The 10,662-nt window shown below is 41.2% G+C and overlaps 1 pseudogene; it reads left to right on the top strand.

The window, feature by feature from the left end:
- The first annotated feature begins 9,286 nt into the window (after positions 1 to 9,286).
- On the top strand, positions 9,287 to 9,375 carry LOC112610485 (annotated as a pseudogene).
- The last annotated feature ends 1,287 nt before the right edge of the window (positions 9,376 to 10,662 follow it).

Genomic DNA, 10,662 nt, shown 5'->3' with positions numbered 1-10,662 from the left:
TAATAATAATAAGTCATGTTCAGATTTGATTTATGTGTAAAAAATTTTTATTAGAGTTGAGTCATTTTTCTCAGGTATTTGGGCTGCTGAAACACAAATATAGACAATCAATGCATCTGCATTTAACATTCAGACACTTTAACAAGTGTGCAAATACTGGAGACTCATGGATCTGCTTGTTCAGATTAGCATTACCAACATAACAATACAGTAAATACCAATAGTAATAATATATACAATAAACATATACTATATAATATGCAATAATATATATAGTATGTGGTATACAATAATTATGCATAGTAATATATACATAAATAATATATAATACCAATATAATAATAATATATACAATTAATAATAATATATACAATAAATAAAAATGTTATCAATATAATAATACAATAAATAGATACCATAACTTATTACTGTGGAAAATACGCAAAGGCTCCTGAGCCATAGAGCTCTGTTCTTTGGACTTATCCGATCTATGTCCCTACAGTTATAACCCTTAAGTTGGAGTGAAATAATCGCGCTAACTTGGAGGAAGCATTTCTTCTTCGATTAGTCAATGAACCATCAGCAGTAGTTTCGGAGAAAGATTGTTTAACTATTCTATGACCTAAAGACTGGCACACATCTGTTGTACAAAGAAAAGGAGTGTTGCAACCTTCCTTTGGAATAGAGATTGCCTGCTTTTGTGCTAATACATGTTTGGCTTAAAAATTATTTCTGTTGGCAAGGGCATAGGCTTTTCCAACATAGTGAGATTTTCTTTCCAGGTACATCTTACATTTGGAGGAAACACACACGTAGGAAGGACTGCTGTGAAGGCTTTTCACTGTACTTGTGATTTTGATTGACCTCTCTAGTACCAAACTGAATTTTAGACACCACAATTTGAATTTTATATTGAAAACTTTGGGTCTGTAGAAAAAGAAAAACTGTCATTAAAATTGCAAAGTGGGCCGGGCATGGTGGCTCTCACCTGTAATCCCAGCACTTTTTTGGGGAGAGGGGAGCCAAGGCGGGCAGATCGTTTGAGCTCAGGGGTTCAAGACTGGCCTGGGCAACATGGTGAGAACTTGTGTCCACCAAAAATTAACAAAAACTTAGTCAGGTGTGGCGGTGCATGCCTGTAGTCTCACCTACTTGGGAGGCTGAGATGGGAGCTTGAATCTGAGAGGTGGAAGCTACAGTGAGGTGAGATGGTGCCACTGTATTCCAGCCTGGGCAACAGAGTGAGACCCTGTCTCATTTCATCTTATCTCATTTCATAAAATAAAATAACATTCCGAAGTGGACCTTGAGAATATCGAGTGTCTTAGTCTGCTCAGGCTGCTATAACAAAATACCATAGGCTGCAGGGCTTCAACAATAGACATTTATTAATATTTCTTCTGAAGGCTGGAAAGTCCAAGATTGAGATGCTGGCAGATTCTGTGTCTAGTGAGGGCCACTTTCTTGTTCATAGACAGCCATCTTCTCCTTGTGCCCTCACATGGCAGAAGGAAAGAACTCTGACCATTTCGGAGTTCTCTTAAAAGCATTAATCGTTGGCCGGGCGCGGTGGCTCAAGCCTGTAATCCCAGCACTTTGGGAGGCCGAGACGGGCGGATCACGAGGTCAGGAGATCGAGACCATCCTGGCTAACACGGTGAAACCCCGTCTCTACTAAGAAATACAAAAAAAAAAAAACTAGCCGGGCGAGGTGGCGGCGCCTGTAGTCCCAGCTACTCGGGAGGCTGAGGCCGGAGAATGGCGTGAACCCGGGAGGCGGAGCTTGCAGTGAGCTGAGATCCGGCCACTGCACTCCAGCCTGGGCTACAGAGCGAGACTCCGTCTCAAAAAAAAAAAAAAAAAAAAAAGCATTAATCGCATTCACGAAGACTCCACCATCATAATGTAATTACCTTTCAAAGGCCCTGCCTCTGTATACCGTCACACTGGGGGGTTAGGGTTGCAGCATATGAATTAGAAACTAGGGAACACAAACATTTTGTCTATGGTATAACCCACATCCAACTCATGAGCAAATCCCTAGGCTCTACCTTCAACATTTATTCAGAAGTTAACTTTGATCACCACCTCCACAGCCACCATCTTAGTCCAGGACATCATCATCTCTTACTTGGGTTATTGCAGAAGCTTAACTTGTCTTCCCGACCGTGCCATTTCTAAGGCGGTCTGTTCTCAACCCAGCAGGTGAGAGTGAGTGATCCTTTTCATGTAGAAGTCGGATCACCTTACGTCTCTGCTCAAATATTCTCCAATGGCTCCCATCTCACTCTGAGTAAAAGCCAAAGTTCTGGCTGGGCATGGTGGCTCATGCCTGTAATCCCAATACTTTGGGAGGCCGAGGTGGGTGAATCACCTGAGGCCAGGAGTTTGAGACCAGCCTAGCCAACATGGCCAAACCCTGCCTCTACTAAAAATACAAAAATTAGCTGAGTGTGGTGGTGCACGCCTGTAATCCCAGCTTCTTGGGAGACTGAGGCAGGAGAATCCCTTGAAGGTTGCAGTAAGCCGAGATGGCACCACTGCACTCCAGCCTGGGTGACAGAGCTAGACTCTGCCAAAAAAAAAAAAAAAAAAAGAGAGAAAAAGAAAAGAAAAGAAAAAAAAAGCCGAAGTTCTTACTATGATCTACTAGTTGTATTAGCCCTGGTTTCCTCCCCACCCAAAGTAGAGCCTGGTATAGGGGCTGTGTGAGGGTAGCTTATGGGTTAAAAAAGATTCCCCAAATGAAGACTGTTTGAAAAGTAAAACAAGGAAGGAAGGAAAGGAAATCCAAGTGTGTGTTATTGAGCTGACCTCCACAATGGGCAAAATTGGAGCTGGATCCCTCAATGGTCCTGCAAAGGATATATTTATCCGTTGGCTCCCATCCCCCATAAGGACTCTTGGCATGGACAGGGCTAAGGGGTTCATGCAAGTGTTCCATGCCGCAGTGGGGAAGAAGCAGTAGGTAAGTAGCCATCAGAAGAGGTGCTGTGGGATTACATCTGTGCCGCTAGTTGCCTAAGTAGTAGCTGGAGTTAAAGGATGAGTTAAAGGATGGCCGATAGCATATAAGGTGCAGCTCTAATGGGGTCTGATACAAAGCCCTATCTTGCCCTCACTTCATTACCTCTCTGACCTCATTCTCATTCTTTCCATCAGTCTCTCTTTCCCACTTCCTCTGCCCTGATTGCTGTTCCTAGAACAAAATGGACATGCACCCTCCTCAGGGCCTTTGCACTCACTATTCTCCCTAGCAGGAAAGACAGCTGGCTGGCTTGAAATTCACACAGCTGACTTCCCCACCTTCTTCAAGTTTCAACTCCGAAGTCACATTTTTAAAATTTATACATAATATTTTACATATTTTCAGGGTACATGTGATACTTTGTTGCAGCAAATATGTAATGATCAAGTCAGGATATTTGGGGGTACCCATTGCCTTGAGTATTTATCATTTCTATGTGTTAGAAACATTTCAGGTTTTCTCTTCTAGCTACACATTTTTTGTTTTGCTTTGTTTTGTTTTGTTTTTTTGAGATGGGGTCCCGCTCTGTCACCCAGGCTACAATGCAGTGGCAGCGATCTTAGCTCACTGCAACCTCAGTCTCCGGGGTTTAAGTGCTTCTCCTGCTTCAGCCTCCCAAGTAGCTGGGATTACAGGTGCCTGCCACCATGCCTGGCTAGTTTTGTATGTTCTTTTTAGTAGAGATGGGATTTCACCATGTTGGCCAGACTGGTCTTGAACTCCTGACCTCAAGTGATCTGCCTGCCTCAGCCTTCCAAAGTGTTGAGATCACAAGCCTGAGCTACGGTGCCCAGCCTCTCTTCTAGCTACTTTGGAATATACAATAAGTTGTTGCTAACTATTAATATTATCATCCTACTCTGCTATCTAATATTAGAACTTATACCTTCTGTCAACTGTACCCATTGATCAACCTCTCTTCGTCCCCTCCCCTCAACTCGTACATCCTTCCCAGCCTCTGGTATCTATCTATCTGTCCTCTACATCCATGAGATCAACTTTTTTAGCTTCCATATATGGGTGAAAACATGAAAAATTTGTCTCTCTGTGTCTGACTTACTTCACTTAACATAATGACCTCCAGTTCCATCCATGTTGGAGGCAAATGACATGATTTTATATTTTTATGGTTGAAAAGTATTACATTGTGTGTATATGTTACATTTTATTTATCCATTCATCCAATGATGATCACTTAGTCGGTTCCGTATCTTTGCTTTTGTGAATACTGCTGCAATAAACATGAATGCAGGTATCCCTCTGATATACTGATGTCTTTTCCTAAATGTCCAGCAGTGGGATTGCCAGGTCCTATGGTAGCTCAGGTTTTCATTTTTTTTGAGAAACCTCAATACTGTTTTCCATAGTGGCTGTACTAATTTACATTTTCGCTAACAGTGTATAAGAGTTTGCTCTTCCCTGCATCCTCACCAATATCTGTTATTTTTTTGTCTTTTTAGTAATAGCCATCCTATGGCCGGGGCGCGGTGGCTCAGGCCTGTAATCCCAGCACTTTGGGAGGCCGAGGCAGGTGGATCACCTGAGGTCGGGAGTTCGAGACCAGCCTGACCAACATGGAGAAACCCCGTCTCTACTAAAAATACAAAAATTAGCTGAGTGTGGTGGCGCATGCTGGTAATCCCAGCTACTTGGGAGGCTGAGGCAGGAGAATCACTTGAACCCAGGAGGTGGAGGTTGCAGTGAGCTAAGATTGTGCCATTGCACTCCAGCCTGGGCAACAAGAGTGAAACTCCATCTCAAAAAAAAAAAAAAAAAATTAATTAAAAAAAAAGCCGTTCTAACTGGGGAAAGATATGTCATTGTGGGTTTGATTTGCATTTCCCTGATGATTAGTAATGTTGCACTTTTTAAAAAAATTTGCCAGTTAACTATTTGTATGTGTTCTTTTGAGAAAATGTCTGTTGATGTCATTTGCCCAATTTTTGATGGGATTACTTGCTTTTTTACTGTTGAGTTGTTTCAGTTCCTTGTATAGTCTGGATATTCGTCCCTCGTAGGATGAATACTTTGCAAACATTTTCTCCCATTCAACAGGTTATCTTTTCACTCTGTTGATTGTTTTATTTGCTGTACAGAAACTTTCTAGCTTAGTAGAGTCCCATTTGTCTATTTTTGTTTTTGTTGTCTATGCTTCCGAAGTCTTAGCCATGAAATCTTTGCCTACAATGTCACATTTTAACTGAGGTATCCTTAGCTCTATCTCATCTAAAATTTAGATTCTCACTCTCCCAATGCCATGTCTCTTGTTTCAGTTTGCCAGGACTTAGACTTCTATGAGTCCATGAACGTGGGCTGGCTCTGCGAACACTGCTGTGAAGGCTCCATTTTTTGCAGACCACCTAGGCACAGGTAGGTTGATCTGCCTGGTTTGTACTGCAAGAGCAAAATAACACAGACTGAGTAATTCATAAATAATAGATTTTTTTTTTTCCTCACACTTCTGGAGGTGTAAGCAAGTCCAAGATCAAAGCACTGGCAGCTTCTGTGAGGGTCTGTTCCAGCAAGGCATCTTCTTGCAACAACATCCTCACATGACAGAGCGGGGAAGGGCAACAGGACATGAATGCTGTGCCCTCGCCTGGGGAAGACAGGAAGAGCAAAAGGGTCTCAGCTAGTTCCCTCCAGCCCTTTTCTAAGGTGATAATCCATTCATGAGTCAACCACTTCCCAAAAGGCCCTGCTTCTCACTACTACCACAATGAGGATTAAGTTTCAACACATGAATTTGGGGAGACATTGAAACCACAGCATCTCTCTTGCCAACTTAATTATTTTTCTCCTTCACATGGGGTAATATTTCATATGCTTTACTTTTTATCTTGTTTTTTTTTTCCCTCCTCTACTGAAACTCTGTGTGTGTGTGTGTGTGCATGTGCATGTGTGTTATTTGTGTATGTGTGTTTTGTTCATTGTTCTATCTTTAGCACCTAGTACAGTGCTTTGCACATAGTAGGCACTTAATAAATACTTGTTAGATAAATGAATAAATTGAATTGAAATGAATCTGGATACTGCTGGCAGACCTTAAGTTCCCTGATCGATGAACAGTGTGGACAGTACAGAGGGAATGGTGTCCCACAGTATGAAGCTATGATATTCTAAACAGAGATACTTGACTCAGAAACAGAGCAGCCACATCTGCCCAGACTTAGACTTCTATGAATCTATGAATGTGGGCTGGCTCTGCGAACACTGCTGTGAAGGCTACATTTTTTGCAGACCACCTAGGCATAGGTAGGATGGTCTGCCTTGTCATTTATGATACCTGCAAGCAATGTAGTTGGTAGTTTTATGTGGCTTAGATGTTCTGAATTATCCAGGGATCATGAATTTCCAATCAAGCCAGGGCCATCACCAGCATCCTGAAGAACACAAAGATGGTTCACCCAAGAGCATTGGTTCTTTTCTCTTGCAACCATGGGTTGAATGTAGGCCTTAGTGGCACTCATTTCACTGTAGATGCTAACAACAAATGTGGCCAGGTGGCTAGTCTCTTCCAACCAAACACACTAGGCAATCAGTTCAGCTGGCTATCAGCTTTGGGAGTTCATAGTATCTGGCTCCAACACATCCTAACAAACCCTCCTATAACTACCCACAGAGGGCAGTGCTTTTCTAGGCTATGTCAAAATATTGCTCCAGTGTGGCTGCTGAGTTCTTATTCCTGAATGAACCATTGAGTAATCTGTGTTCTCAGCTTAGGATGTGCTTTTATACAGTCAGCACAGGTGGGCCAGGAAGCCTGTCTGGTTTTCACTAAACTAGACCCTGTTAGTTTTACAGCATAGTTCACCTTCACAGTGGAGAACGGCACAACCAAGTATACAATGTAATTTCTAAGCAAAGGTGGGAAAATTAACCTCAGGTTTTATTTAGAAACTTTTATTGTGCTATGATACAAAATAATGACTTACTATGCTAAAAATTCTAGAAAAAAATGTCAGCAGGGAAAGTTGTGTATTTATAATATTTATTCAAAACAACTATTTATATAGCAGTCTTGTTTACAGAACCAAGAAGGAAGTCAAAGAGTGGATTTCTCTAAAAGTTTTACATTTGTTATATGAACTTAATACATCATGGGGTAAGCTAGTAATGACATCTAATGGCAATTAATATGTATTTTATTTTATATACATGAAACATCATGTTTATTGAAATTGTTATGCAATTTGAATTAAACTGGTTTGGCTCTTATGCATTATCATCTAAATTTGCATGTATGTTTTTAAAATGAGTTTGGTTAGCCCTTTTATGTTTGCTTTTTGTTTGTTTTCCAGTGGAGAACTTTATTGGCTTGTCATGAATTTTGAGCAGAAAGTTAACAGGTATCTAGTTAGTAAAAAGGTAATTGTTTATTCCAATGTTTAACCAATCAAGTGTATTTTCTAATAAGTTAGAAGATCAAAAAATCTGGCACCTTCTAGCTTTTTATTCAAGTCTTTGTATTCCCGCTGCTACTACTCTTATTGACTCTAAAATGACATTTTTCTTTGAGTCTGTTTTGAGTTTTTCTTTATTTTTTAATTTACCTGCATTATTGTTAGTTTTTAGACTTGCTCTGTTGCTCAGGCTGGAGTGCAGTGGTGTGATCTTGGCTCACTGCAACCTCTGTCTCCCAGGCTCAAGCAATCCTCCCAAGCACAAGCAATCCTCCCACCTCAGCCTCCTGAATAGCTGGAACCACAGGTGTATGCCACTGTGCTCAGCCAATCTTTTTCTTTTTTTTGTAGAGATGGGTTTTTGCCATGGTAGCCAGGCTGGTCTCGAACTCCCAAGTTCAAGCAATCAGCCCGCCTCAGCCTCCCAAAGTGCTGGAATGACAGGCATGAGCCACCATGCCCGGCCTTCAAGTCTGCTTTGAATGCACTGTTATCACATCCAGTGCACACAACTGAATAACAACACCATAATAATCTGCATTTTGCAGATATTGAACAGTTATCTGCCCTCAGTCACGTTGCCAGAAGTGGGTAGAATTAAAATGAAAACTCAGGAGTTTGTTTCCACACCAGATACTCTTAATCATTTCATTAAAACTCGACAAAACTTAAGTGGAGAGATACATATATATTTTACTGCACATTTCTTATTAAAACCACTTTATTATGCTCATTGAAAAAATATTCTCCCAACTGAAAACCTTTGGTAAGGTATAAGATCTCCCCAGTGAAGAAAACTTCCATCCTTTTTACTGTGTGTGTGTGTATGTGTGTGTGTGTGTGTGTGTGTGTGTCTGAGACAGAGAGGTTTTTTTGAGTCTGTTGCTCTGTTGCCCAGGCTGGAGTGCAGTGACACAATCATAGCTCACTGCAACCGGAACTCCTGGGCTCAAGGGATCCTCCTGCCTCAGCTTCCCAAAATGCTGAGATTACAGGTGGGAGCCACCGTGCCTGGGCTAGTTGTGCTTTGTTTGTTTGTTTTTAAAAAAAACTTAATTAGAGTCTCAAGATGAGAACTTCGTAATGAAATAGTTCACCCTGAATGTATTCTTACCTCCCAAGCAGGAAGGATTCTCTTCCTCTTCAGAAGGCCTGTGTCATTCTATCAGTATCACTTTTCTAGAATTTCCTCCTTGCAACGCATTATTTCTGTAAATGTCATTTTTCCTCTTCCAGGTAATAATAACTCTGGGGGCAGAAGTTCTGCATTCTATGTCTGTATACCTTTTATCCATTAGAAGAGTATACTCCATACCGTTTTGTATGCTTAATAGTAATATCATGGCCAAGCGTGGTGGCTCACGCCTGTAATCCCGGCACTTTGGGAGGCCAAGAAGGGTAGATCACCTGAGGTCAGGAGTTTGAGACCAGCCTGGCCGACATGGTAAAACCCCATCTCTACTAAAAATACAAAAATTAGCCGGGCATGGTGGCGCATGCCTGTAATCCCAGTTACTCCAGAACCTGGGAGGCCGAGGTTCCAGTGAGCCAAGATTGCGCCACTGCACTCCAGCCTGGGCAATAAAGTGAGACTCTGTCTCAGAAAAAAAAAAAAAAAAAGGAGTATCATATATGACCTTTGTCACAATCTCTTTCTGTGCACACACAAATACACTGCCTGCCTAACTCAATTCATTGAATCTTGGGGGTGGAATTGATGAATACCACAAGAAAAGGAAAAAAGAAAGAAATGTTTGGGAAGGAAATAACTAATACAGGAGGTCTGTTACGGGTTGCACCCATTTGATGAATAAAGGAATTAAAACTCCCAAAAGAGGACAAATATTAACAAATATGTATGAACAGATGCAGAAAGCAAATCCTCATTTGCAACCTGGAACTAATTGTTTAGTATGATTTTTGATACATATAAGAAGGAGTACTGGGCTGGGTATGGTGGCTCGCGCCTATAATCCCAGCACTTCTGGAGGCCAAGTGGGGGGAATGCTTGAGACCAAGAGTTCAAGACCAGCCTGAGTAACATAGTGAGACCCTCGTCTCTACAAGAAAAGCAAAAATTAGCCAGTCATGGTGGCTCACACCTGTGATACCGGCTACTCAGAAGGCTGAGGTGGGAGGATCAACTGAGCCTAGGAGGTCAAGGCTGCAGTGAGCTGTTATCACACCACTGGTCTCCAACCTGGGCAACAGACCAAGGAAAAACCAAAAAAGGAATAGTCTGATACCTAAGACAGGTTAAAGTGATGGGGGTATTGATAACCATAAAGGTTGGCTCCAAGCCTGTAGAATTGATCATTTAAAAGCATAAAACCAGCCTGGGCAACATGATGAAACCGCCTCTATAAAAAATACAAATATTAGCCAGGCATGGAGGCATGTGCCTGTAGTCCCAGCTACTCAGTAGGCTGAGGTGGAAGGATCGCCTGAGCCCAGGAGGTTGAGGCTGCAGTGAGCCATGATCATGCCACTGTACTCCAGCCTAGGTGACACAGTGAGACTCTGTCTCAAAAAACAAGTAACAAAAATAAAAAATAAAAAGCATAGGACATGGGGAAATTTTCTGCTATGTTGATTTACTATTCCAGTTTCATGTTGACATAATACATCGAGATGGACTTTTTTTTTTTTTTTGGTTAAGGATTTTATCTTGAGGACATAACCTCTGGATTTGAAGGTCATGGTATATCCCATGCTGTTCTTCAGTGTGATAACTTAGGAACAAATATGATTTGAACTTATTTGGGTTTAGAGAGGATGTCAGAAATTGAGAGCCGTTTACTTTTAAAAAATGTAGAGAATTTTTGAAAGTGGCGTCAGTATGTCCATATTCAAGTGGAGATAAAATGAACCAAAATAAAAGAACTGTGGGCAGACAGGACAACTGTGGATTATGCATCAATTCTTTTGAAAAGTGCTATCTTGAAGATAAATCTTGACTCAATCTTTAGAGAAACTAAGATAACCTTGATGAGCAGTGAAGGAATCACAAGATGTGAAATTCCTTGAAGAAAAATTTATTGACTTTAAATAATTTTGTCTAGTATTACACATAATTTTTAAAACTCTTTACACTGTATAAAGTCAGCATGTATTTTTGGCTCAAAGTTTCGCTAGTGTTTTCTGTAGAAGGAATAAAAATTAAATTTAACAGTTTCATTTGTGGTATGCTTTAGGCTTGAAACACTGAAGGCCCTCTCCCCATCTGCCTGC

Source organism: Theropithecus gelada, chromosome 16, assembly GCF_003255815.1.
Source record: "Theropithecus gelada isolate Dixy chromosome 16, Tgel_1.0, whole genome shotgun sequence".
In the NCBI taxonomy this organism is placed as follows: Eukaryota; Metazoa; Chordata; class Mammalia; order Primates; family Cercopithecidae; genus Theropithecus; species Theropithecus gelada.
Note: the sequence above shows the minus strand (reverse complement) of the source record. Positions and strands in the feature narration are given on the sequence as shown.